Genomic DNA, 25,228 nt, shown 5'->3' with positions numbered 1-25,228 from the left:
GGTTATCAAAGGAGGTCCCTCTGAGGGAATTTTTTAGCTGAGACCTAAAGGATGAGAGGAAGCCAGCCATTCAAAGAGCCTGGAAGGAGAGTGTCCTAGGCAAGGAGAACAGCAAGTTCAAACATCCCAGAGAGGGAAAGAGTTCATTGGTTTCAAGGAACAGAAAGGAGCCCAGCATAGCTGAAGGATAGTGAATGAAGCAGATGACCATGGTAAGGAGTTTGGGCTTTATTCTAATAGCAAAGGAAAGTCTTTGGAAGGTTTTAGGTGAGGCACTGAAATGACCTAATTTACCTTCCTAAAAAAAAAAAAACACTACTCTTGGTGCTGTGTGGGGAATAGATTTGAGTGAGGAGAGAATGAAATTAGAGACCAGTAAGCAGATGATTGCAGCAATCCAGGCAAGAGAAGAAAGTGGCTTTGACTAGATGAAAACAATGGAGATGGAAAGTAGTGAAAGGATTGGGGCTGTATTTTGAATATTGAGCCAGTAAGATAGAGTAATTAGTGGTTTTATGCATATTAAGTCTGAGCTGCTTATCAGACATCCAAGTGGTAACACCAAGTGGACCACTGGATATACAAATCTTCAGCTCAGGGCTGGAGAAAGAAAGTTAGAGTCCTTAGACTATTGGAGTAAAGCCATGAGACTAGATTACCCCACTTAGGGAGTGAGTGCAAATAGAAAAGAGACAAGGGCTCAGGATGAGCTCTGGGGCCATCCAATGTTTAGACATCAAGAAAAAAAACTGAGTTGTGAATTGCCAAAAGAATGGCTCTCAGCTGTGATGTTCCCAAGCCTTCTTGTTTAAAAATACTTTTATTGAGAAATATCCAAACACATACAGTCCAACCACATTATACAATCACTGGCTCACAATATCATCACATAATTGTATGCTCTTCACCATGATTATTTTTAGAACATTTGCATCACTCAAGAAAAAGAAATAAAAAGGAAAAAAAAGAACTCATACATCCCATGCCCCTTACCTTCCCTCTCTATTGATCCACAGTATTTCAAGCTACTCAACTTTAACTCCCCCATTATTTATTTTACTCTTATTTTTAAATTTATTTTTAAAATATTTTCACTGAGAAATATACACACATGTACAGTCAAACCACACTATAAAATCAGTGGCTCACAATATCATCATGTAGTTGTGTATTCTTCAGCATGATCATTTTTAGAACATTTGCATCACTCCAGAAAAACAAATAAAAAGAAAAAAAACTCACACATCCCATAACCCTTACCCCTCCATCTCATTGACCCACAATATTTCAATCTACCCAATTTATTTTACTCTTTGCCCCCCATCATTTATTTTCTTATCTTTATTGTTTTTCACTCATCTGACCATACCCTAGAAAAAAGGAGCATCAGGCACAGGGTTTTCACAATCACACAGTCATTTTGTAAACACTATATAGTTATACAATCTTCTTCAAGAATCAAGGCTATTGGAGAACAGTTCAGCAGTTTCAGGTATTTCCCTCTAGTTGCCCCAATATACCATAAACTAAAAAAGGGATATCTATATAATATATAAGAATAGCCTCCAAGATAACCTCTCAACTCTGTTTGAAATCTCTCAGCTACTGAAACTTTATTTTTGTCTCATTTCTTGCTTCCCCCTTCTTGTCAAGAAGGCTTTCTCATTCCCATGATGCCAGGACCTGGTTCATTCTCGGGAGTTCTGTCCCACATTGCCAGGGAGATTTACACCCCTGGGAGTCATGTCCCACATAGGAGGGAGGGCAGTGAGTTCACCTGCCAAGTTGGCTTAGAGAGGCCACATCTGAAGAACAAAAGAGGTTCTCTGGGAGTGACTCTTAGGCATAATTATAAGTAGGCTTAGCTTCTCCTTTGCAGAAATAATCTTCATTGTGGTGAGCCCCAAGATTGAGGGCTCAGCCTATTAAATTTTTTGTCCCCACTGCTTGCAACAATATCAGGAATTCCCCAGATGAGGTAGTGAACATTTCCTCCTTTTTCCCCAGTCCTCCAAGGGGACTTTGCAAATACCCTTTTATTCTCTGCCAAAATTACTCTGGGATATTATCAGAGCATCACACTAACCTGTACAAACCAACAAGATCTCATGACCTATTCAAGATTCCATGGAATTATGTTGTTCAAGTAAACTGACTATACCAGTTAAATTAGATTATGTGCTATCCAAAATATAAATTTTGCACCAAATAAACGTCTCTCCCTTTGGTCTCACACAAAGGTTGAAGTTTGAAAATATGGGCCATATCATCCTTTACCCAGTATTCTGATTTACTTTAGTCTCCTGTCCAGATCAGATTCACTCATATTTCTAGACATAGTCTGATCACTTTTCCAGCTTCTTTGACATTTGCTAAATGGGTTAATGCTGACTTTCATAGCATCAGTGCTCTAACTTTGAGTCTCAGGTATCATATATATGCCCAAAATTTCAGGGAACCACCGGGTTATATACAAATAGCTCAGTATCTCCGAATTTAGAAATATCAGTTACAACTCCTAAATATATGTGACAGCTGTAAGAGTTTATAATCTAGGAAACTTTAGAATAGGCCCCAACCTGATAATCCATGTTCTCAAATCAGTTCACCCAGTTTTTGTATTAGAGTTAGTCCATATACTTGAGGCATAATATTTGTCTTTTTGTTTCTGACATTTCTTTCAATGTACTGTTCTTAAGGTTCATTCACCTAGTTTCATGCTTCACAACTTCATGCCTTCTTGCAGCTGCTCAGTAGTCCATTGTACGTAAACACCACAGTTCCCCCTTCCGTACTCAGTCATCATACCCTTAGGCCACCTCCATCATCTGTGAATCACAAACACTACCACCATAAGCAGCTAGCTGCAGAACAGATTTCAGAGTTTGGTAAGGGTTACAATTCCACATTTTTAGGTTTTTCCTACTAGCTGCTCACAGACACTGGAAAGTAAAAGAAATATAAATATAATGATTCAGCAATCACACTCATTTGTTAAACCCTACCTTCTCTGAATAATTCCACCATCACCTTTGATCATTCTCCCACTCTTTAGGGGTATTTGATCTATGCCCATTCTAGCTTTTTCATGTTGGAAGGGGCTGTTGATAATATGGGATGGGGGATGGAATTAGTTGATGTTCTTGAGGGGCTGGCCCCTCTGCATTTCAGGACTTATAGTCGAGGGATCCATCTGGAGGTTGTACATTTCTGGAAAGTTACCCTGGTTCATGGAACCTTTGTAGAATCTTATATAATGCCCTAGATGTTCTTTAGGATTGGCAGGAATGGTTATGATTGGGGTTTGGCAAGTTATGGTATGGTGCAATGTCTAACTGAAGCTGATGTAAGAGTTACCTTCAGAGTAGCCTTTCAAGTCTATTTGAACTCTCTCAGCCCCTGATACCCTATTTGTTACACTTCTTTCCCCCTTTTAGTCAGGATGGCATTGTTGATCCCAAGGTGCCAGGGCCAGATTCATCCCTGGGAGTCATCTCCCATGCTGCCAGGGACTTTTACCCCAGATGTCACATCACACATAGGGAAGAGGGCAATGATTTCACTTGCAGAGTTGGGCTTAAGAGAGAGAGGCCACATCTGAGAAATGAACATCATTTACTGAAGAAGCTATGTTTCAGGTGGGTTAGCTTGAATGTCTTATCAAAGATCAGTTGTCCATAGATGAGAGGGTCTATTTCTGAACACTCAATTCAATTCCAATGGTCAGTATATCTATCTTTATGCCAGTATGCTGCTTTGACTGTAGCTTTATAATATGTTTTAAAGTCAGGTAATGTGAGACTTCCCACTTCATTTTTCATTCTCAAGATATTTTTAGCTATTTGGGGCACCCTGCCCTTCCAAGTAAATTTGGTTATTGATTTTTCTATTTCTGTAAAGTAAGTTTTTGGGATTTTAATTGGTATTACATTGAATCTATAAATCAATTTGGGTAGAATTGACATCTTAACATCTTCCAATCCATGAACACAGTATGCCCTTCCATTTATTTACATGTTCCATCATTTCTTTTAGCAATTTCTTGCACTTTTCTGTGTACAGGTCCTTTGTATCCTTAGCTAAATTTATTCCTAAATATTTTATTCTTTTGGTTGCTATTGTAAATGCAATTTTTTCTTTACTTCCTCCTCAGATTGTACATCACTTGTGTATAGAAACACTACTGATTTTGGGGTGTTGATCTTGTACTCTGTCACTTTTCTGTACTCATTTATTAGCTCTAACAGCTTTGCCATAGATTTTTTAGGGGATTTTTGACATACAGTATCATGTCATCTGCAAACAGAGTGAGTTTTAGTTCTTCCTTTCCAATTTGTATACCTTCTATTTCTTCTTCATGTCTAATTGCTCAGGCTAGGACTTCCAGCACAATGTTAAATAACAATGGTGACAGTCGGCATTCTTGTCTTATTCCTGATCTTAGAGAGAAAGTTTTCAGTCTTTATCCATTGAAGATGATGTTAGCTGTGGATTTCTCATATATTCCCTTTATCATGTTGAGAAAATTCCCTTCTACTCCTATTCTTTGAAGTGTTTTCATGAAGAAAGGATGTTGAATTTTGGCAAATGTCTTTTCTGCATCCACAAGGTGATCAAGTGATTTTTCTACTTTGACTTATTGATATGGTGTATTACATTAATTAATTTTCTCATGTTGAACCATCCCTGTATACCTGGAATAAATCCCACTTGGTCAGGGTGTATAATTTCTTTGATGTGTTGTTGGATTCAATTTGCAAGTATTTTGTTGAAGATTTTTGCATCTATATTCATTAGACAGATTAGTCTGTAATTTTCTTTTCTTGTAATATCTTTGTCTGGCTTTGGTGTTAGGGTGATGTTGACATCATAGAATGAGTTTGGTAGCTTGCACTCCTCTTCATTTTTTTTGAAGAGTTTGAGCAAGAGCAGTACTAATTATTTCTTGAATGCTTGGTAGAATTCACATTTGAAGTCATCTGGTCTTGGACTTTTCTTTTTGGGGAGCTTCTTGATGACCAATTCTATCTCTTTGCTTGTGATTGGTTTGTTGAGATTGTCTATTTCTTCTCAAGTCAATGTTGGTTGTCCATGCCTTTCTAGGAAGTTTTCCATTTCATTGGCATTGTCTAGTTTATTAGCATATAGTTGCTCATAGTATCCTCTCTACCTCCTTTATTTATACAGTGGTTATGTCACCTGTTCCACTCTGATTTTATTTATTTGCATTTTCTCTCTCTCTCTCTCTGTTTTTTTTTTCTTTTCTTTTCTTTTCTTTCTTTCTTTTTTTTGTCAATCTAGCTAAAGGCCCATCACTTTTATTGATTTTCTCAAAGGACTAACTTCTGGTTTTGTTGATTTTCTCACTTGTTTTCATATTCTCAATTTCAGTTATTTCCACTCTGATCTTCATAATTTGTTTCCTTTTGTTTGCTTTGGGGTTAGTTTGTTGTTCTTTCCCTAGTTCTTCTAGATTAACAGTTAATTCCTCGATTTTTGCCCTTTCTTCTATTTTAATATAGGCACTTGAGGCAATAAATCTCCCTCTCAGCACTGCCTTTGCTGGATCCCATAAATTTTGATATGTTGTGTTTTCATTTTCATTTGCCTTGAGATATTTACTGATTTCTTTTGTAATTTCTTCCTTGACTCACTGGTTGTTTAAGAGTGTGTTGGTTAGCCTCCATATATTTGTGAATTTTCTGGCCCTCTGCCTGTTATTGATTTCCAACTTCATTCCATTATGATCTGAGCCAATGTTTTGTATGATTCAATCTTTTTAAATATATTGAGACTTGCTTTGTGACCCAGCATATGGTCTATCCTTGAAAATGATCCAGGAACATTTGAGAAAAATGTTTATCTTGCTGTTGTGGGGTGTAATGTTCTGTAAATGTCTGTTAAGTATAGTTTGTTTATCCTATTATTCAAAATCTCTGTTCTTTATTGATCCTCTTTCTAGATGTTCTATTCATTGAGAAGAGCAGGGAATTGAAATCTCCAACTATTATGGTAGAGATGTCTACTTCTCCCTTCAGTATTGTCAATGTTTGTCTCATGTATTTTGGAGCACTCTGGCTTGGTGCATGAATATTTATTATTGTTCATTTTCTTGTTGAATTTTCCTTTTATTTATACATAGGGTCCTTCTTTGTCTCTTTTAATTGCTTTACATTTGAAGTCTAATTTATTGGATATTAGTATAGCTACCTCTACTCTTTTCTGGTTGTTGTTTGAATGAAATTTCTGTTCCAAACCTTTCACTTTCAATCTATTTTTGTCCTTGAGTCCAAAGTGAGTCCTATAGACAGCATATAGATGGGTCCTGTTTTTTAGTCCATTCTGACATTCTATGTCTTTTGATTAGGGAGTTTAATCCATTAACATTTAATGTTATTACTATAAAGGCAGTCCTTTCTTCTACCATATTGTCTTTTAGATTTTACATCTCATATCTAATTTTTCCCTCTTTTTACCTTTACTGATAGTCTTCATTTCTACATTCTTTTCCAGACCTCTCTCTCTTGCCTTTTCCTATCTGCCTGTAGTGCTCCCTTTAGTATTTCTTGCAGAGCCAATCTCTTAGTTGCAAATTCTCTCAGTGATTGTTTGTCTGAAAATATTTTAATCTCCCCCTCATTTTTGAAGGAGACTTTTGCTGGGTATAGAATTCCTGATTGGCACTTTTTCTGTTTCAAAATCTTAAATTTATCATACCACTGCCTTCTTGCCTCCATGGTTTCTGTTGAGAAATCCACACATAGTCTTATCAAGCTTCCCTTGCATATGATCTATTGTTTTTCTCTTGCTGCTTTCAAAATTCTTTGTCTTTAAAATTTGAAAACCTGATTAGTAAATGATCTATTCTGTTTGGGGGATGCTGCACTTCTTGGAACCATAATTTTATGTCATACATAGGAGATGGGAAATTTTCAGTGATAATTTCCTCCATTAGTTTTTCTCCTTTTCCTTTCTCTTCTCCTCCTGGGATACCCACAACATGTATATTCATGTACTTCATGTTGTTACTTAATTCCCTGAGACACTGCTCATATTTTTTCATTCTTTTCCCTTATTTTCTTTTGTATGTGGCATTTCAGATGTCCAGTCCTCTAGGTCACTAATCCTTCTTCTGCCCCTTCAAATCTATTGTTGTAGGTTCCCATCATTTTTTATTCTCTTCTATTGTGTCTTTCATTCCCATAACTTCTGTGATTTGTTTTTTGAAACTTTTGAGTTCTTTATATTTGTTCAACTTCTTTATATCCTCTCTCGACTCATTGATTTGATTTTTGATGAGATTTTGCATGTCTTTATGAACATCCTGAATTAGTTGTTTCAACTCCTGTATCTCATTTGTAGTGTTGGTTTGTTCCTTTGACTGGGCCATATCTTCGATTTTCCTAGTATGACTAGTCATTTTTTGTGTGTGGCATCTAGGCCTTTGATTTCTTCAATTAGTTTATTCTGGAGGGTTTTTTTTTCACACTTTAACCTAAGGTTTTCTTGCTGGATGGCTTTGCTCTTTATCTGTTCCTTGACATTCAGTTCAACTTATTCTAGACCTTTAGCATAAGTTCTGTTTAACTGATCAGAATTTTTTCAGTTCTTGTTTTTCTATTTCTTGTCCTGCCTATATGGAGCCTTATTTTTTAGGAAAGTCTCTTTAAATATTATAGACCCTGGTCAGATTTTGCCAGACCAGACAGGCCCACATCTCAGGAGGAGAGAGTAGCCAGTATCAGTTTTCACTTAGGGTGAAACCCAGCAGGTTGTCAGACTTTCCTATGAAGCCTCAAGACTCTGTGTTCTTTCTTCTGGGGCAAGATGGCAGCTTAACAATGTGCGCATTTTAGTTCGTCCTCCAGAACAACTACTAAATAACCAGAAACAGTACAGAACAGCTCCTGGGGCCACGCCAGTGACCGGACACACAGTGTACCCCAGTCTGGACCAGCTGGACCGGCTGCGAGCCTCCCCAGAACAATGAGTTCCCAAAGCTGCGGTGGCCAGCGCCTATCCCCCACAGGCTGTTTCCCAAAGGTGAAAGGAAAGAGACTTTATCAGCAGCAGGGGCTGAGCCCAACCAAATGCCAATTGTGGAATTACTTACAAATTCTCACTACTAAAACTAGGCCCCCAGCTCAGGTGAACCTGGTCAAAGCGTAGGTCGCTCATTTTTGCCCTGGCGCCAAGGGGGCAGGGCTGATGGAAAAAGAAAAAAAAAGAAAACAGAGGTTTTTGTGGCAGTGTTTCTACAAAGGCTTGACTGCCTTTGGATACAACAGCTGGGCGTCTCAGGCTGCAACTGCCCCAGGCATAGGCAGAAACAAGCTCACTTGAGGGCTTGTCTGGAGCCTGTGCCTCCCCCAGGGGAGGGGTGAAGCCCAGCTCAGGTGTAATTCCTCCCTCAAGGAATTCAGACACCAGGGCTTGGTAATTTGAAGCCATTAAAACCAGCCTACAACCTCTCCTCTGTCTCCACCATGCTCCCAGCAGGGAGAGTCTGCCAAAGTTTAAGGTACCGCATCATCTTATGCTGGTGGGATCTGCAGGCAGACAAGCACCTCATACTGGGCAGGATAAGAAAAACAGAGCCCAGAGACTTCAAAGGAAAAGTCTTTCAACCTGCTGGGCCTCACCCTCAGGGAAAACTGAAGCAGGAGACTCCTCCTGATAGGAAGCCAGTTTGGTCTGGGAAAATCCAGCTGGGGTCTATAATACCTAAACAGACCCTCCTAAGTGTGTGTGTGGGGAAAGGCACCATGCAAACAGGGCAAGAAACAAGAAAACAAGTACTGAAAATTTCTCCTCTGTTAAACAAAACCTAAGCTAGAGGTCCAGATAAATGCTGAACTGAATGTCAAAGAACAGATAGACAACAAATTCATCCAGCAAGAGAAACTAGGTAAAAGAAGTGAAAGCAATCTCCAGAATGAACCAATTAAGGTAATTAAATGCCTAGACACCGGCAAAAAATAACAAATCACACCAGGAAAATTGAAAATATGGCCCAGTCAAAGGAACAAACCAACAATTCAAATGAGATACAGGAGCTGAAACAATTAATTCAGAATATACGAACAGACATGGAAAACCTCATCAAAAACCAAATCAAAGAATTGAGGGAGGATATAAAGAAGGCAAGGAATGAACAAAAAGAAGAAATTGAAAGTCTGAAAAAACAAATCACAGAATTTATGGGAATGAAAGGCATGGTAGAAGAGATGGGAAAAACAATGGAAACCTACAATGGTAGATTTCAAAAGGTAGAAGACAGGATTAGTGAACTGGAGGACAGAACATTTGAAATCCAACAAGAAAAAGAAAATAAAGGGAAAAAATGGAAAAATATGAGCAGGGACTCAGGGAATTGAATGACAATATGAAGTGCATGAATATACATGTTGTGGGTGTCCCAGAAAGAGAAGAGAAGGGAAAAGGAGGATAAAAACTGATGGAGGAAATTATCACTGAAAATTTCCCAACTCTTATGAAAGACTTAAAATTACAGATCCAAGAAGTGCAGCGTACCCCAAAGAGAATAGATCCAAATAGATGTACTCCAAGACATTTACTAATCAGTATGTCAGAGGTCAAAGAGAAAGAGAGAAGCTTGAAAGTAGTGAGAGAAAAGCAATCCATCACTGACAAGGGAAGCCCAATAAGACTATGCATAGATTTCTCAGCTGAAACCATGGAGGCAAGAAGACAGTAGGATGATATACTTACATTATTAAAAGAGAAAAACTGCCAACCAAGAATTCTATATCCAGCAAAACTGTTCTTCAAAAATGAGGGAGAAATTAAAACATTTTCAGACAAAAAATCACTGAGAGAATTTGTGACCAAGAGACCAGCTTTGCAAGAAATACTAAAGGGAGCAGTAGAGACAGATACGAAAAGACAGAAGAGAGGGATGTGGAGAAGAGTGTAGAAAGGAAGACTATCAGTAAAGGTAAAAAGAAGGAAAATTAGATATGACATATAAAATCCAGAAGGCAAAATAGTTGAAGAAAGTACTACCCATGCAGTAATAACACTAAATGGTAATGGATTAAACTCCCGAATCAAAAGACACAGACTGGCAGAATGGATTAAAAAATAGGAACCTGATGGTATCTTTAAAACTATAGCAAGTGAACTGAATGTGGCTGCTGTTGATGCAGACCTCACTTTAGTGGTATCTAAAAATGTGGCAAAGATTATCCAGTTGTATGGTGTAAAATCTGAGCAGCTTGTAAGTGATTTCCCTTACCTGTAAACCTTCATGATGTTTGTTAAAAATTACTACTTATACAATACTTAACTAATTATAAATATTGTGTTTCTTAACTATTAATTTACTGGCATTTTTACTTTAGTGAAATTTGTTAACTATTATATCTTTTAATAACAAATGGCCCTCTGACTCACTGTTGACATATTTTCAGAATGCAGGAAGGTTTTATAAGACTTTTTAAAAAATACATGTCACAAATTATGGGCTAAATATTTTTTTAAAGATATTATTCATTACTGATTGAAGTTCTCCTCTTATGTGACCACTCACTCTATATATTGTTCATGCACTGTTACCAAATGTGAAATTGACTTGAACTGTTAGAAAATAATTGGAGGAAGTAAAGTGTTAAAATTGAGAGAAAAAAAAAACAGGAACCATCTATATGTTGTCACTACTCAAAGGACATGAAGGCAAGGACACAAACGGACTTTTGCACACCAATGTTTATAGCAGCATTATTTACAATTGCAAAGAGATGGAAACAGCCAAAATGTCCATCAGCAGATGAGTGGCTAAACATATATACATATACATATGATGGAATTATGCAGCTGTAAGACAGAATAAAGTTATGAAGTATGTAACAACATGGATGGACCTTGAGGACATTATGCTGAGTGAGATTAGCCAAAAAACAAAAGGACAAATACTGTATGGTCTCACTGATATGAACTGACATTAGTGAATAAACTTGAAATATTTCATTGGTAACAGAGACCATCAGGAGATAGAAATAGGGTAAGATATTGGGTAATTGGAGCTGAAGGGATACAGATTGTGCAACAGGACTGAATATAAAAACTCAGAAATGGACAGGACAGCACTACTTAAGTGTAATACAATTATGTTAAAACACTGAATGAAGCTGCATGTGAGAATGATAGAGGGAGGAGGGCTGGGGGCATAAATGAAATCAGAAAGAAAGATAGATCATAAAGACTGAGATGGTGTAATCTAGGAATGCCTAGAGTGTATAATGATAGTGAATAAATGTGCAAATTTTAAAAATGTTTCTGCATGAGGAAGAACAAAGGAATGTCATTACTGCAGGGTGCTGAAAATAGATGGCAATTAATATTTTAAAATTTCAACTTATGTGTGAGACTAAAGCAAAAAATGTTTATTTGGTACAAAATTTCTATTTTGACTAGTGCATCTCCTAATATAACTTATGTAGATAGTTGGTTGAACAACATAAATACATGGAACCTTGGGTAGGACATGAGATTTTGTTGGTTTGTCCAGCTGATGCCCTGATGAATCCCAGAGTGATTTGATCAGGGAGTGGAAAAGTATTTGCAAAGTCCCCTTCAGGGAATGGTAAGAATAGGGGAAAATTCAACCTCCCCAAGTTGAATTCTTGATATTCTCACAAGCAGTGTGGACAACCAAAGCTATAGGCTGAGTTCCCAGTCTTGAGGTTTGTTCATATGAAACTTAACCCCACAAAGGATAGGTCAAACCTACTTAAAATTAGGCCTAAGAGTCACCCCCAAGAGAACCTCTTTTGTTGCTCAGATGTGGCCTCTCTCTCCAGCCAACACAACAAGCAAACTCACCACCCTCCCCCTGTCTATGTGGGACATGACTCCACGTTGTGGGCCTTCCTGGCAACGTGGGACAGAAATCCTAGAATGAGCTGAGACTCAGCATCAAGGGATTGAGAAAAACTCTAGAATGAGCTGAGACCCAGCATCAAGGGATTGAGTAAACCTTCTGGACCAAAAGGGGGAAGAGTGAAATGAGCCAAAGTGTCAATGGCTGAGAGATTCCAAACAGAGTCGAGAGGTTATCCTGGAGGTTATTCTTATGCATTAAGTAGATATTACCTGGTTATCCAAGATGCAATGGCGAGGCTGGAGGGAACTGCGTGAAAGTGTAGAGCTGGCTCCCAGTAGCCATGTTTCTTGATGATGATTGTATAATGATACAGCTTTCACAATGTGACTGTGTGATTGTGAAAACCTTGTGTCTGATGCTCTTTTTATCTACCTTGTCAACAGATAAGTAGAATATATGGAATAAAGATAAATAATAAGGAAACAAATGTTAAAATAAATTTAGTTTGAAATGCTAGTGATCAATGAAAGGGAGGGGTAAGGTGTATGGTATGTATAATTTTATTTCTCTTTCATTTTATTTTTCTGTTGTCTTTTTATTTCTTTTTCTGAATGGATGCAAATGTTCTAAGAAATGATCATGATGATGAATATGCAACTATGTGATGATATTGTGAATTACTGATTATATATGTAGAACGGAATGAGCAAATATTAAGAATGTTTGTGTTTCTTTCTTATAATTTTTTTAATTAATAAAAAACAAACAAAAAAAAAAGACTGTGCTTTTTCCATGCAGCCCAGCATTTGGTGCTTGTCTATTCACCCTTTCTCACCAGTTTAAAGTGATGCACTGCCTTAAGTTACAGCAGACTCTCCCTGCCAGGTGCGTGGGTGAGACAGAGATAAGGTAGTATGTAAGATTTCATTGCTTCTGTTCTCCAGCCCTTGGGGCCTGAATTCCTTGAAGGAGGGATTCCACTTGAGCTGAACCCCAACCCCATTTCTTGGGGAAGATACAACCTTTAGGGAAATAATCCCTTTCACCTGACTACTTACTTCATCTCTCAGACATGGGTTAGGCTAGCCCTTGCCTGGGGCAGTGCTGGAGCCTGAAAGTGCTTGCACTGTTAAGGAGTTTTAAAAAAAAAAGCACAAAAGCCTTTTTAGAGCCAGACAGCTGCTCCTTGGGTTTGCCAATCAAGAGCTTGAGTTGGTATGTGGCTCTATGTATCTTCAGGCTCTATGTGCCCATTTTTCTTGGGATCAAGCCCTTTTCCAGTATTTTGTGCTGTCCAAAACAAAAAGCCTTTGTTTTTCTGTGTGTTTTTTGTTTTGTTTTGCTTTGTTTTTTCCTTCAGCCCTGCCCACTCTATGCCAGGGTGAAAACTCCTAGTTCCTTTAGTTCTTACTCCGGGTTTATTTCTTCTGAGAGACCTGTTTTCAGTTGTCAGTATTTATTAATTAATTCCACAATTGGAGCTTAGTTGAGCTAAGCCCTTGCTACTAGTAAAGTCTGTTTCCTTCCCCCTCAGGGGACTAGCCTGCTTTGCCCCTGTGGGAGGGACATTGGTCTCGGTGGCTTGGGGCTTACAAGTTCTATGTGGGATTTCAGCCATTCCACCTGGTCCAGACTTATGTACACTGTGTGTTCAGTCACTGATGTTCCCCTAGCAATTGTTCTGTACCATTTCTGGCTATTTTCTAGCTGCTATAGAGGATGAACTAAATTCCACACCTCACTATGCTGACATCTCGCCCCACTTCTCCCCAAGCCTACTTGATCATGGAAACATTTTTGTCACAGTCAGCTTTTTCTCAGCAAAACACACTGAGGAAAATGCTGGCTTATGCTACAGGAAGTAGAAAATGGTGTGCAAGCTCTGATTGCAACCATGCATCACCACGTGCAGGACACGCCTGGCAAATGTGCTCAATAAACATTTGTTGAATGAATTAATGGATGAAAAGTACTACACATAAGTACAATGACTATATGGAAATAAGCAAAAGTGACAGTGGTTGTTAGTAAGGAGATATGATTAGAAACAGCTTCTCCAAATTTTCTGTAATGTTTTGCTATCTTTTTTTTTTTTTTTTTTTTTATTAATTAAAAAAAGAATTAACAAAACAATTAGAAATCATTTCAATGTACATGTACAATCAGTAATTCTTAATAACATCACATAGTTGCATATTCATCATTTCTTAGTACATTTGCATCGATTTAGAAAAAGAAATAAAAAGACAACAGAATAAGAATTAAAACAATAGAAAGAAAAAAAAAACAAAAAAAACAAAAACAAAAAACCTATACCTCACATGCAGCTTCATTCAGTGTTTTAACATAATTGCATTACAATTGGGTAGTATTGTGCTGTCCATTTCTGAGTTTTTATATCCAGTCCCGTTGTACAGTCTGTATCCCTTCATCTCCAATTATCCCTTCTCTTTTTTTTTTTTTTAATTAACAGAAAAAAAGAAATTAACCCAACATTTAGAGATCATACCATTCTACACATGCAATCATTAATTCTTAACATCATCACATAGCTGCATGATCATCATTTCTTAGTACATTTGCATTGGTTTAGAAGAACTAGCAACATAACCGAAAAAGATATAGAATGTTAATATAGAGAAAAAAATAAAAGTAATAATAGTAAAATCAAAACAAAACAACACAAAACAAAACAAAAACCTATAGCTCAGATGCAGCTTCATTCAGTGTTTTAACATGATTACTTTACAATTAGGTATTATTGTGCTGTCCATTTTTGAGTTTTTGTATCTAGTCCTGTTGCACAGTCTGTATCCCTTCAGCTTCAATTACCCATTGTCTTACCCTGTTTCTAACTCCTGCTGAACTCTGTTACCAATGACATATTTCAAGTTTATTCTCGAATGTCCGTTCACATCAGTGGGACCATACAGTATTTGTCCTTTAGTTTTTGGCTGGATTCACTCAGCATAATATTCTCTAGGTCCATCCATGTTATTACATGGTTCATAAGTTTATCTTGTCTTAAAGCTGCATAATATTCCATCGTATGTATATACCACAGTTTGTTTAGCCACTCTTCTGTTGATGGAGATTTTGGCTGTTTCCATCTCTTTGCAATTGTAAATAACGCTGCTATAAACATTGGTGTGCAAATGTCCGTTTGTGTCTTTGCCCTTAAGTCCTTTGAGTAGATACCTAGCAATGGTATTGCTGGGTCGTATGGCAATTCTATATTCAGCTTTTTGAGGAACCGCCAAACTGCCTTCCACAGTGGTTGCACCCTTTGACATTCCCACCAACAGTGGATAAGTGTGCCTCTTTCACCGCATCCTCTCCAGCACTTGTCATTTTCTGTTTTGTTGATAATGGCCATTCTGGTGGGTGTGAGATGATATCTCATTGTGGTTTTGATTTGCATTTCTCTAATGGCCAGGGACATTGAACATCTCTTCATGTGCCTCTTGGCCATCCGTATTTCCTCTTCTGAGAGGTGTCTGTTCAAGTCTTTTTCCCATTTTGTAATTGGGTTGGCTGTCTTTTTGTTGTTGAGATGAACAATCTCTTTATAAATTCTGGATACTAGACCTTTATCTGATATATCATTTCCAAATATTGTCTCCCATTGTGAAGGCTGTCTTTCTACTTTCTTGATGAAGTTCTTTGATGTACAAAAGTGTTTAATTTTGAGGAGTTCCCATTTATTTATTTCCTTCTTCAGTGCTCTTGCTTTAGGTTTAAGGTCCATAAAACCGCCTCCAGTTGTAAGATCCATAAGATATCTCCCAACATTTTCCTCTAACTGTTTTATGGTCTTAGACCTAATGTTTAGATCTTTGATCCATTTTGAGTTAACTTTTGTATAGGGTGTGAGAGATGGGTCTTCTTTCATTCTTTTGCATATGGATATCCAGTTCTCTAGGCACCATTTATTGAAGAGACTGCTCTGTCCCAGGTGAGTTGGCTTGACTGCCTTATCAAAGATCAAATGTCCATAGATGAGAGGGTCTATATCTGAGCACTCTATTCGATTCCATTGGTCGATATATCTATCTTTATGCCAATACCATGCTGTTTTGACCACTGTGGCTTCATAATATGCCTTAAAGTCAGGCAGCGCGAGACCTCCAGCTTCGTTTTTTTTCCTCAAGATGTTTTTAGCAATTCGGGGCACCCTGCCCTTCCAGATAAATTTGCTTATTGGTTTTTCTATTTCTGAAAAATAAGTTGTTGGGATTTTGATTGGTATTGCATTGAATCTGTAAATCAATTTAGGTAGGATTGACATCTTAACTATATTTAGTCTTCCAATCCATGAACACGGTATGCCCTTCCATCTATTTAGGTCTTCTGTGATTTCTTTTAGCAGTTTTTTGTAGTTTTCTTTATATAGGTTTTTGCTATCTTTTTTTTTTTCTGATGATGTTTTGCCAATTCAGTGCATCCATCCATATATCTTTGCTGCATTTAGGGAGACTGTTCCCAGACTCCCTGTAGGAATCCACTCTGCCTGTTCTCTCCTGTTCTTGAAATTCTTGATGCCATTCTTGGCATGTTGAATTTTAATTCCATTCAATTCCATCAACAAATATTTACTCAGTCATCTCCAGGCTACAGAAGCTAGAGAGATGATTACTACATGGGCCACCTGCTCTCAAATTGCTCACAGTCTACAGGGAGATAGTTATAGAAACCTCACTTGAAAGCCATTTCCTCTCTTGTCACTTTTACTTAGCCTGACTGTGTTCTTTGACCCTTGACTGTTTACACTTCCTTACTTCCTGTCAGTTTCCTCCAGCTTCCAGCTGTGGCCCTAGCCCCACCCCTCAAACTACTTAGTCACATGTTAACCAAGCTAGCTAGCATTTGGTTACATTGGAGTTTTCACTGCCAAGGTGACATTTCTCTGAGTCCCTGGTTAAACTATGTTTACAGAAATTTGTTCATTGTTGTTAAATGTGTGTGTGTGTGTTCTTATTGCTTCTCCTTGTTTTGGGAATAGCTCTTAGAAGGTTTTATGGGGTTTGCTGGAAGAAGACAGCTTACACTGTTTCAAATCCTACCATATACTAGGATATCATCTCATAGAGTTTTGATTATTCTACTTGATGCATTCTGGAAAAAAATGAAAAGACACGGGTTATGCAAACATAATAATTGTTTATAGTTTGGGGCAGCTTACCATATGTCAAGCACTGTGCTAGTTGCTTTATTAAATAAATTCATTTATTTCTTTCAAAAAACTCTATGAAGAAAGTACTGGTGTTATCTCTGTTTTACAGATGCAGCCCAAAAATGTTAAATAACTTATCTGTGATGATACAGCTGGTAGGTGGCAAAACGAGGATTTACACTCACATGATTGGATTCCAAGGTCTATATCATTATACTCATTATACACTTATTCCCATATGCAGACACATACATATACTACTTTTTCCAATGTCTTAAGTCAATTAACAATGATTACTACTTGGGTCATACTAACCTATTAAAGCATTCCTAGTGCACATTCACACCATTAAATTTGAAAGAGCAAAACTTTAAGACACCAAAATACCCATTAGACCATGTGGACTTCATATCCCCTTTGGAGAAATATTTTGTTCAGATTACAATAAAGTAACATTTCTAACATTGCCAAAAAATTACTCTCTTGAAAGGTGCATTCTTAGTTCCAGAAGAGGTTAGGAATGTTTGCATATTTCTAATCTGGATTAATCCCTGAAGACCTGTAAAGTGATTTAATTACATCACTTAAGAAATGCAGTTTCTGCAGTTTCAAGGTTTCTACCACTTTGAAATCTTGCCTTGGTATTTCTTCCTATAAATGCAATTCAGTATTAGGCCACATGCTTTGGATGGCATTCAAGGGAAGTCACTTCTAAAGTGATCAGAGACCCTTGCTAGCTGATAACCTCCCCTCCGGGGCAGTACTGTGGCATGGATATAGAAGGAAGCTTTATGAGAAGGTCTTGTTACACTGTTAGCTAATTAAGTAATCAAGGGAGCACCTTAACCATAACAGGCTGGTTGAGAAATAGGCACCCACTCAGTGGGAGTATTGGCTAGGCCTCCCCTTTTGGCAAAAAGTTTGACAATCACTATCAAAATTCAAAATGCTATATCCTTTGACCCAACTAGTCCATAACTAGGTATCTACCCTAAATGTATCTCACATCTGCAAATGTACATTCAATATGGCCATTGCAGTACTGTTTGTCATAAAGACTAGAGATAATTTATAAATGTAAATCAATAGGAAACCAGTTAAATAAATTATATATCTGTACGATGGAATTCTATGCAGCCTTTAAAAAATGAGAAAATTCATGGTGATGAATATACAACCATGTGATGATATATTGTGAGTCATTGATTATATACCAAGAATGGACTGTTCATATGTTAAGAATGTTTTTGTTTGTCAATAAAGACATTTTTAAAAAAGAAAAATATATAAATGTGGAAATGGTGCTTTCTTATCATCTCACAATTGCCTAAGTTGGAGTTTCCCAAAGCACTTGGTAAAATTAAATAAAGTGGAGTTGTTCTAAAAAAAAAAAAGTACAATGTAATAATACCAGCAATTAATAAAGAGCAAACTGCAAATACTTACAAAAGAAGCCAGAAGAGTACATACTGTATTATTCCATTTATATGATCTTCCATATCTTGCCAAGATAGAGTAACAAGGGCCAGATTTACCTTCCTACCTGAAATGACCAAAAAAAAAAAGTAAAATGAAAAAGACTGAATATATGAAACCATGAACTATGGTTTTGAAAATACTAGGCAGCAGACAGTGAGTGATCTGAGAGATGGAAAACAAGCTATATGAGCTCTACAACTGCCCAAATTTACTTTCTCCCCTGCACAATAGCCTGGGAACTCTCACAGCATACAGCAAGAGTCCCAGAGATCTGCAAAGGGTGCTCTTTGAGTATTCAGATGAGTACTACGCAGCTTGGAAGTTGCAATATGAAAGGAGCAGAGCTCAGAGTTCATGTTCCCATATGTTTCAACTCTTACATGTTCAACAGTAGAATTGAAAACCTTCCTAATAGGGGATTAAGTAAAGTCCTCAGAAGGCCATTGCCTCAGTAATGAGGTCAAATTAGGCCCAGACTAGGGTCCCACTTAAGAAATCTTAAAAATAAGCCTCAGTCCAGATGTCGTCATCATCAGCACCTGAGGCTCTAGGACAGAGGAGCCCTTTCTGTTGCCAATGCCAGCCTTGTGGCCTGTGATTACTTCACTCAGTGACTCAACTGTGCCAGTCTCCTCCCATGTCTGCTTTTATTCCATGATCCAGACTCAGCAGTTGTGGCACAGCATCTGACAAACACTGTATTCATTGACAGAGCTATGATAGCTGTACCATATGCAGAAATGAAGCAGCCAACATGAATCATTGTTCATAAAACAGCTTTTGAAAGTTGAGAGCAACACCCCTGGAGAACCAACTGTGCTTGCTTACATTTGGTTCATGACTTAAAAATCAAGTACAGGCTTTGATTAGACTAAGGCTTTGTCTCTGTAGGCACCAGCTTTGTCTCTGTAGGCTAAGGCTTTGTCTCTGTAGGCACCAGCTAATGCAGTGACAGGTCTTCTGCCTGGTGGTGGACTCCTGCCTACTCCTAACCCACTTACCCAGATTGGCACTGTTCCATTGTCTGCTTTGGGAGCTCCTACTCTTGATCCTGCCCTTGCTGCACTCGGGCTTCCTGGAGCAAACTTGAACTCTCAGTCTCTTGCCACAGATCAATTGCTGAAGCTTAATGAATACTGTTGATCCCAAGTTGAATCATGTAGCTGCTGGTATTGTTTCACCAAGTTTGAAATCAAATACCTCAGTTAAAGAAATAGAGGAAGCTATGAAAAGAGTACAAGAAGCACAGTCCCTATTTTCTGCTGCTATAGAAGCAGATAAGAAGGAAGAAAAACAAAGGCATTCAAGGTCAAGATTACATTCTGGAAGAACTCCCTCATCTTCTAGATACAGGTGATCAAGAAGCAAATCGAGAAGATCTCATTCCAAATCAAGGAGTAGGCAACAATCCAAAAGTCCTAGACAGAGAAGATCTCATTCCAGAGAAAGAGGTAGAAGGTCAAGAAGCATATCAAAAAACAGGGACAAAAAGAAAGAAGACAAAGAAAATAAATGTTCTAAAACACCACCAAAAAGTTTTAGTACAGCCAGACATTCTAGAAATGCAAGTAGAGAGAGGGACAATGAAGAAGAAGCAGGAGTGGAGCAAGATCTCCTAAAAAGCCCAGGTGTCCTAAAAGAAAATTGTCTCACTCACCATCCCCTAGGAGACATAGAAAAGAGAAGAAGAAAGATAAAGACAAAGAAAGAAGCAGAAATGAAAGAGAATGATCAACAAGTAAAAAGAAGAAGAGTGAAGATAAGGGAAAAGATTGGGAAAGAAAATCAGAGAGTGATAAAGATGTAAAACAGGTTACAAGAGGTTATGATGAAGAGGAACAGGGGTACAACAGTGAAAGAGATAAAAAGGAGAAGAAACCAACAGAAGCAGATTCCCCTAAAACAAATGAATGTTCTGTGGAAAGGGGAACTTGTGATTCACTAAAAGAATCCAAAGTGAATAGGGATGATCATCATGAAGAAGACATGGATATGAGTGACTGAATATCCTCTACAAAGAATCCAACTGTATACATGCATCAATGTCATTCCTTTATATGATTTCTTAATGTTGTATTTGTTCAACTCATACCTAGACGTGTACAGCTCTGAGTTATAAATGGTTATAAAACTCCTGATATTGGTATTACTTACATCAAAAACTTGTAGGAAATGGTACATGAATAATCGGTTCTTGTCATGGTGAAATCTGATCGAATAACCAAACAGTTTTACTATCTTGGTCCTGCTGATAACAAAAATGAAAAGTTGCATGCATTTACAGCAGGCATAGATTGTTTATGTTATATTATTTCCTTTATTAAGTAAGTTCACTTATAGTATTTCTAGAATTTGATTCATTGCCATAATACAGCCATGTAGGGAATGCACTGATTGCATGTTAATTGTGGCAGGAATATCCTAAATGTTATTAAAATCCTCCAACATGATGGATCTATGTATGGTCTTGTTTGTTGACATGACAAATTAGCATTCTTATAGTTACACCTGGAAATGAACATTTGAAAATAGATAATCCTTTAAGCCTTGTGGGTAAATTATTTTGGATTTTGTTTAACTTGGAAAGGTTATATATGCACTAATCTTTTTTGGTGGCTGATTAGGCTTTAATTACAGAAACAGAAGATTCCAAATAAAACTGTCCTTGGCAGTGAGTGAAGAGCAGCATATATTGAAATAGAGTTGTATACTTTTTCCATAAGGTGTTTGGGAGGATTTTTTGTTTTTTGTTTTTTCCCTGAAAGAATTTATTCCACAACATCAGTGAGTGCTATCTGTCTATCCTAAGTCCATCTCTGAAAGAAAGTTATATTTTGTCCTGACTTTCAATTTTCCACTCTTTTCATGTTATAGGCTCAATGTTGGTAAAAGGGGGAAGTACATTTTAAATTGACCATTCTAAATTGACCTTCATATACTTTTAAAATAAGACAAATCTACTTGATAATGTACTTTTTATTTGATCCCAAGATATATAAAACCAATAAATTTGTGTTATTGTTACTGCAATAGTAATCTTATGCAGTCAGTGATTCCATGTTATATGCAAAGTAGTTAGGTAACTTTCCTTAGTTATAGGAGTTTCAAATTTCACTTTTGTGCAGTAAATACAAAAGTAGGCTACAGTCTGTATCATGCTGATGTAAAGCTTCTGGATTTGTTTTAAAAGACTTTGAAAATAAAACCCTTAAACTTAAAAAAAAAGCCTCAAAAAAATCAAACTGTCTCCAAATACCTTAACTGTATCCCAGAACAAAATTCAAGAATCTTTAAAAGATTACAAAAAAAATCTAGTATACACAACTTAAAATTCACAATGCCTGGTATCCAATAAAAAATTAACATCGTATTAATGGGATTCCAAAATGATGCCCCGGATTCCCTGGACTAATCCTGAGGCCTATGAATAAGGTATGGTAACATGCAACATGCCCATCATTATATAATGTTTACATGGCAAAGGGGATCATGCAGATTAATTAATATTACTAATCAGTTCACTCTGAGTAAATCAAAAGGGAGATTATCCTGGTGGACCCAATATAATCATATTGCACAGAGAATTTTCTCCAGCAGAGGAGAAACTCAGAGTGATCCCATATGTGAGAATGATTCAACACAATATGTCTGACTTGAAGATGAAGAGGTCAAGTGTCAAAAAATGCAGGTGGCCTTGAGAAACTGAGAGGGGCCCTAGGCTGTCAGCCAATGTGTTAGTTTGCAAGCTGCCAGAATGTGATATACCAGAACAGGAAGAGCTTTTAAAAAGAGGAATTTAATAAGTTACAATTTATAGTTCTAAACCTATAAAAATGTCCAAACTAAGCCATCTGGAGAAAGATGCCTTAATTCAAAGAAGGCTGATGGGTCAGGAACACTTCTGCCAGCTGGGAAGTCATGTGGCTGGCATCTACTGGTCCCTTGTTCTGGGCTGTGTGCTTTCAGCCTCTATTCCTGTGGGGGTCCTTCACTTTGCTTCCCCAGGGTTGGCTTTCATCTCTTGGCTTCCCTTGGCTCTCTCCAGGTTCTGGCTTACTTAACATCTCATGGCAATGTCTGCTGGGCACCAAGCAGCTCCAAATATCCATGTCTCTATTCTCCAAGTGTTGGTATCTATGTCAGCTCTGTTATGAAGTTCCTGTCAGCTCCGTTGTTTCTAACTCTCCAAAATGTTTCCTCTTTTAGAAGTCGTAAAACATGACTTAAAACATTTCAGAAACTAAGATCACCCTGGAAAATTATTCTATTATCATCTAAACTTTTAAGTTGATTTAAATTGTTGCAAATGATATAATTTCCTGTAAAATTATATGTATTTAATTTTTAAAATTGGTCTGCTATTGTTTTAAACGTATTTTCTATAATTTGAATATTTTTGTGGTTGATACTGTCATTCATTTGAAAAATACTTGCATAAAAATTTTCCCTAATATTGGAAAATTTACTTTATTCTTTTTCTTTTTAAATGCATGTTTACATTGTATTTCCATTCTAGAATTTATCACAGAGTAATATGTAACATTACAATGTATATTGTTATATCCTTAAAAATTATTTATCTTATCCAATTAAATATTCTTTCATTTTTATACTATAAAATAAGTATATAAACTGAAATTTGATTTCATAAAAAAAAATGTTTCCTCTTTTAAAAGGATTCCAGTAAACTAATCAAGACCCACCTGGAATGGATGGAGTCACATCTCCATCTAATCAAAAGGTCACACCCACAATTGAGCTTGTCACATTTTTGTGGAGATAATCTGATCAACAGTTTCCAACCTACAGTATTGAATCAGGATTAAAAGAAACAGCTTCTCCCCTGAGACTGGATCAAGATTAAAACATGGCTTTTCTGAGGTACATAATAGATTCAAACTGGCACAGCCAGCAAGAAAAGAGACTTCAGACTTAAAGGTGCAACTAAATGAATTCTGCCAGTGACCTGAATGAGTTTGGAAGCAGATTCTTCCCCAGTCTCTAAATAAGCACTTGGGCCAGCTGATATCTTGGTTTTGGCCCCATGAGAGCTTAAGTAGACAATACAGCTGTGCCAACCTGGGCTTCTGACCTATAGAACTGGAAGACAATAAATAACTGGCTGTAGTTCAAACAGTCATACATGAAATTTGCAGAAAAATTTGACCATAATAAAGAAAATCAATTAACAGAAACAGAACAAAAGGACATATTTAGTAGCCAAGGATTTTCAAAACAGCTATTATAAATAAAATACTCCATATATTCAAGAAGGGAGAGGAAAGCATAAGCACAATAAGAAGATAAATGAAAGATATGTTTAAAGATCCATATTGAAATTCCAATAAAAAACTAAGGTGAAAAATGCACAGATGGAATTAGCTGCAGAGTAGACAACACAGAAGAAAATATTAATGAACTTGAAAACACAACAATAGAAACTACCCAAACTAAAACACAAAGAAAAAAAAAAAGAAGTTTGCCACAGTGGTCAAAACAACATGGTATTGGCATAAAGATAGATATATCAACCAATGGAATCGAATAGAGTGCTCAGATATAGACCCTCTCATCTATGGACATTTGATCTTTGATAAGGCAGTCAAGCCAACTCACCTGGGACAGAGCAGTCTCTTCAATAAATGGTGCCTAGAGAACTGGATATCCATATGCAAAAGAATGAAAGAAGACCCATCTCTCACACCCTATACAAAAGTTAACTCAAAATGGATCAAAGATCTAAACATTAGGTCTAAGACCATAAAACAGTTAGAGGAAAATGTAGGGAGATATCTTATGAATCTTACAATTGGAGGCGGTTTTATGGACCTTAAACCTAAAGCAAGAGCACTGAAGAAGGAAATAAATAAATGGGAACTCCTCAAAATTAAACACTTTTGTGCATCAAAGAACTTCATCAAGAAAGTAGAAAGACAGCCTACACAATGGGAGACAATATTTGGAAATGACATATCAGATAAAGGTCTAGTATCCAGAATTTATAAAGAGATTGTTCAACTCAACAACAAAAAGACAGCCAACCCAATTACAAAACGGGAAAAAGACTTGAATAGACACCTCTCAGATGAGGAAATACAAATGGCCAAAAGGCACATGAATAGATGCTCAATGTCCCTGGCCATTAGAGAAATGCAAATCAAAACCACAATGAGATATCATCTCACACCCACCAGAATGGCCATTATCAACAAAACAGAAAATGACAAGTGCTGGAGAGGATGCGGAGAAAGAGGCACACTTATCCACTGTTGGTGGGAATGTCAAAGGGTGCAACCACTGTGGAAGGCAGTTTGGCGGTTCCTCAAAAAGCTGAATATAGAATTGCCATACGACCCAGCAATACCATTGCTAGGTATCTACTCAAAGGACTTAAGGGCAAAGACACAAACGGACATTTGCACACCAATGTTTATAGCAGCATTATTTACAATTGCAAAGAGATGGAAACAGCCAAAATCTCCATCAACAGAAGAGTGGCTAAACAAACTGTGGTATATACATACGATGGAATATTATGCAGCTTTAAGACAAGATAAACTTATGAACCATGTAATAACATGGATGGACCTAGAGAATATTATGCTGAGTGAATCCAGCCAAAAACTAAAGGACAAATACTGTATGGTCCCACTGATGTGAACGGACATTCGAGAATAAACTTGAAATATGTCATTGGTAACAGAGTTCAGCAGGAGTTAGAAACAGGGTAA

At 37.2% G+C, this 25,228-nt stretch overlaps 1 pseudogene; it reads left to right on the top strand.

Annotated features, from left to right (window-relative positions):
• The first annotated feature begins 19,626 nt into the window (after positions 1-19,626).
• Positions 19,627-20,501, top strand: LOC143670712 (uncharacterized; annotated as a pseudogene).
• Positions 20,502-25,228: the final 4,727 nt, after the last annotated feature.

The sequence above is a fragment of the Tamandua tetradactyla genome, chromosome X (genome assembly GCF_023851605.1).
Source record: "Tamandua tetradactyla isolate mTamTet1 chromosome X, mTamTet1.pri, whole genome shotgun sequence".
In the NCBI taxonomy this organism is placed as follows: domain Eukaryota; kingdom Metazoa; phylum Chordata; class Mammalia; order Pilosa; family Myrmecophagidae; genus Tamandua; species Tamandua tetradactyla.
This window is presented reverse-complemented; position numbering and strand designations above follow the sequence as displayed.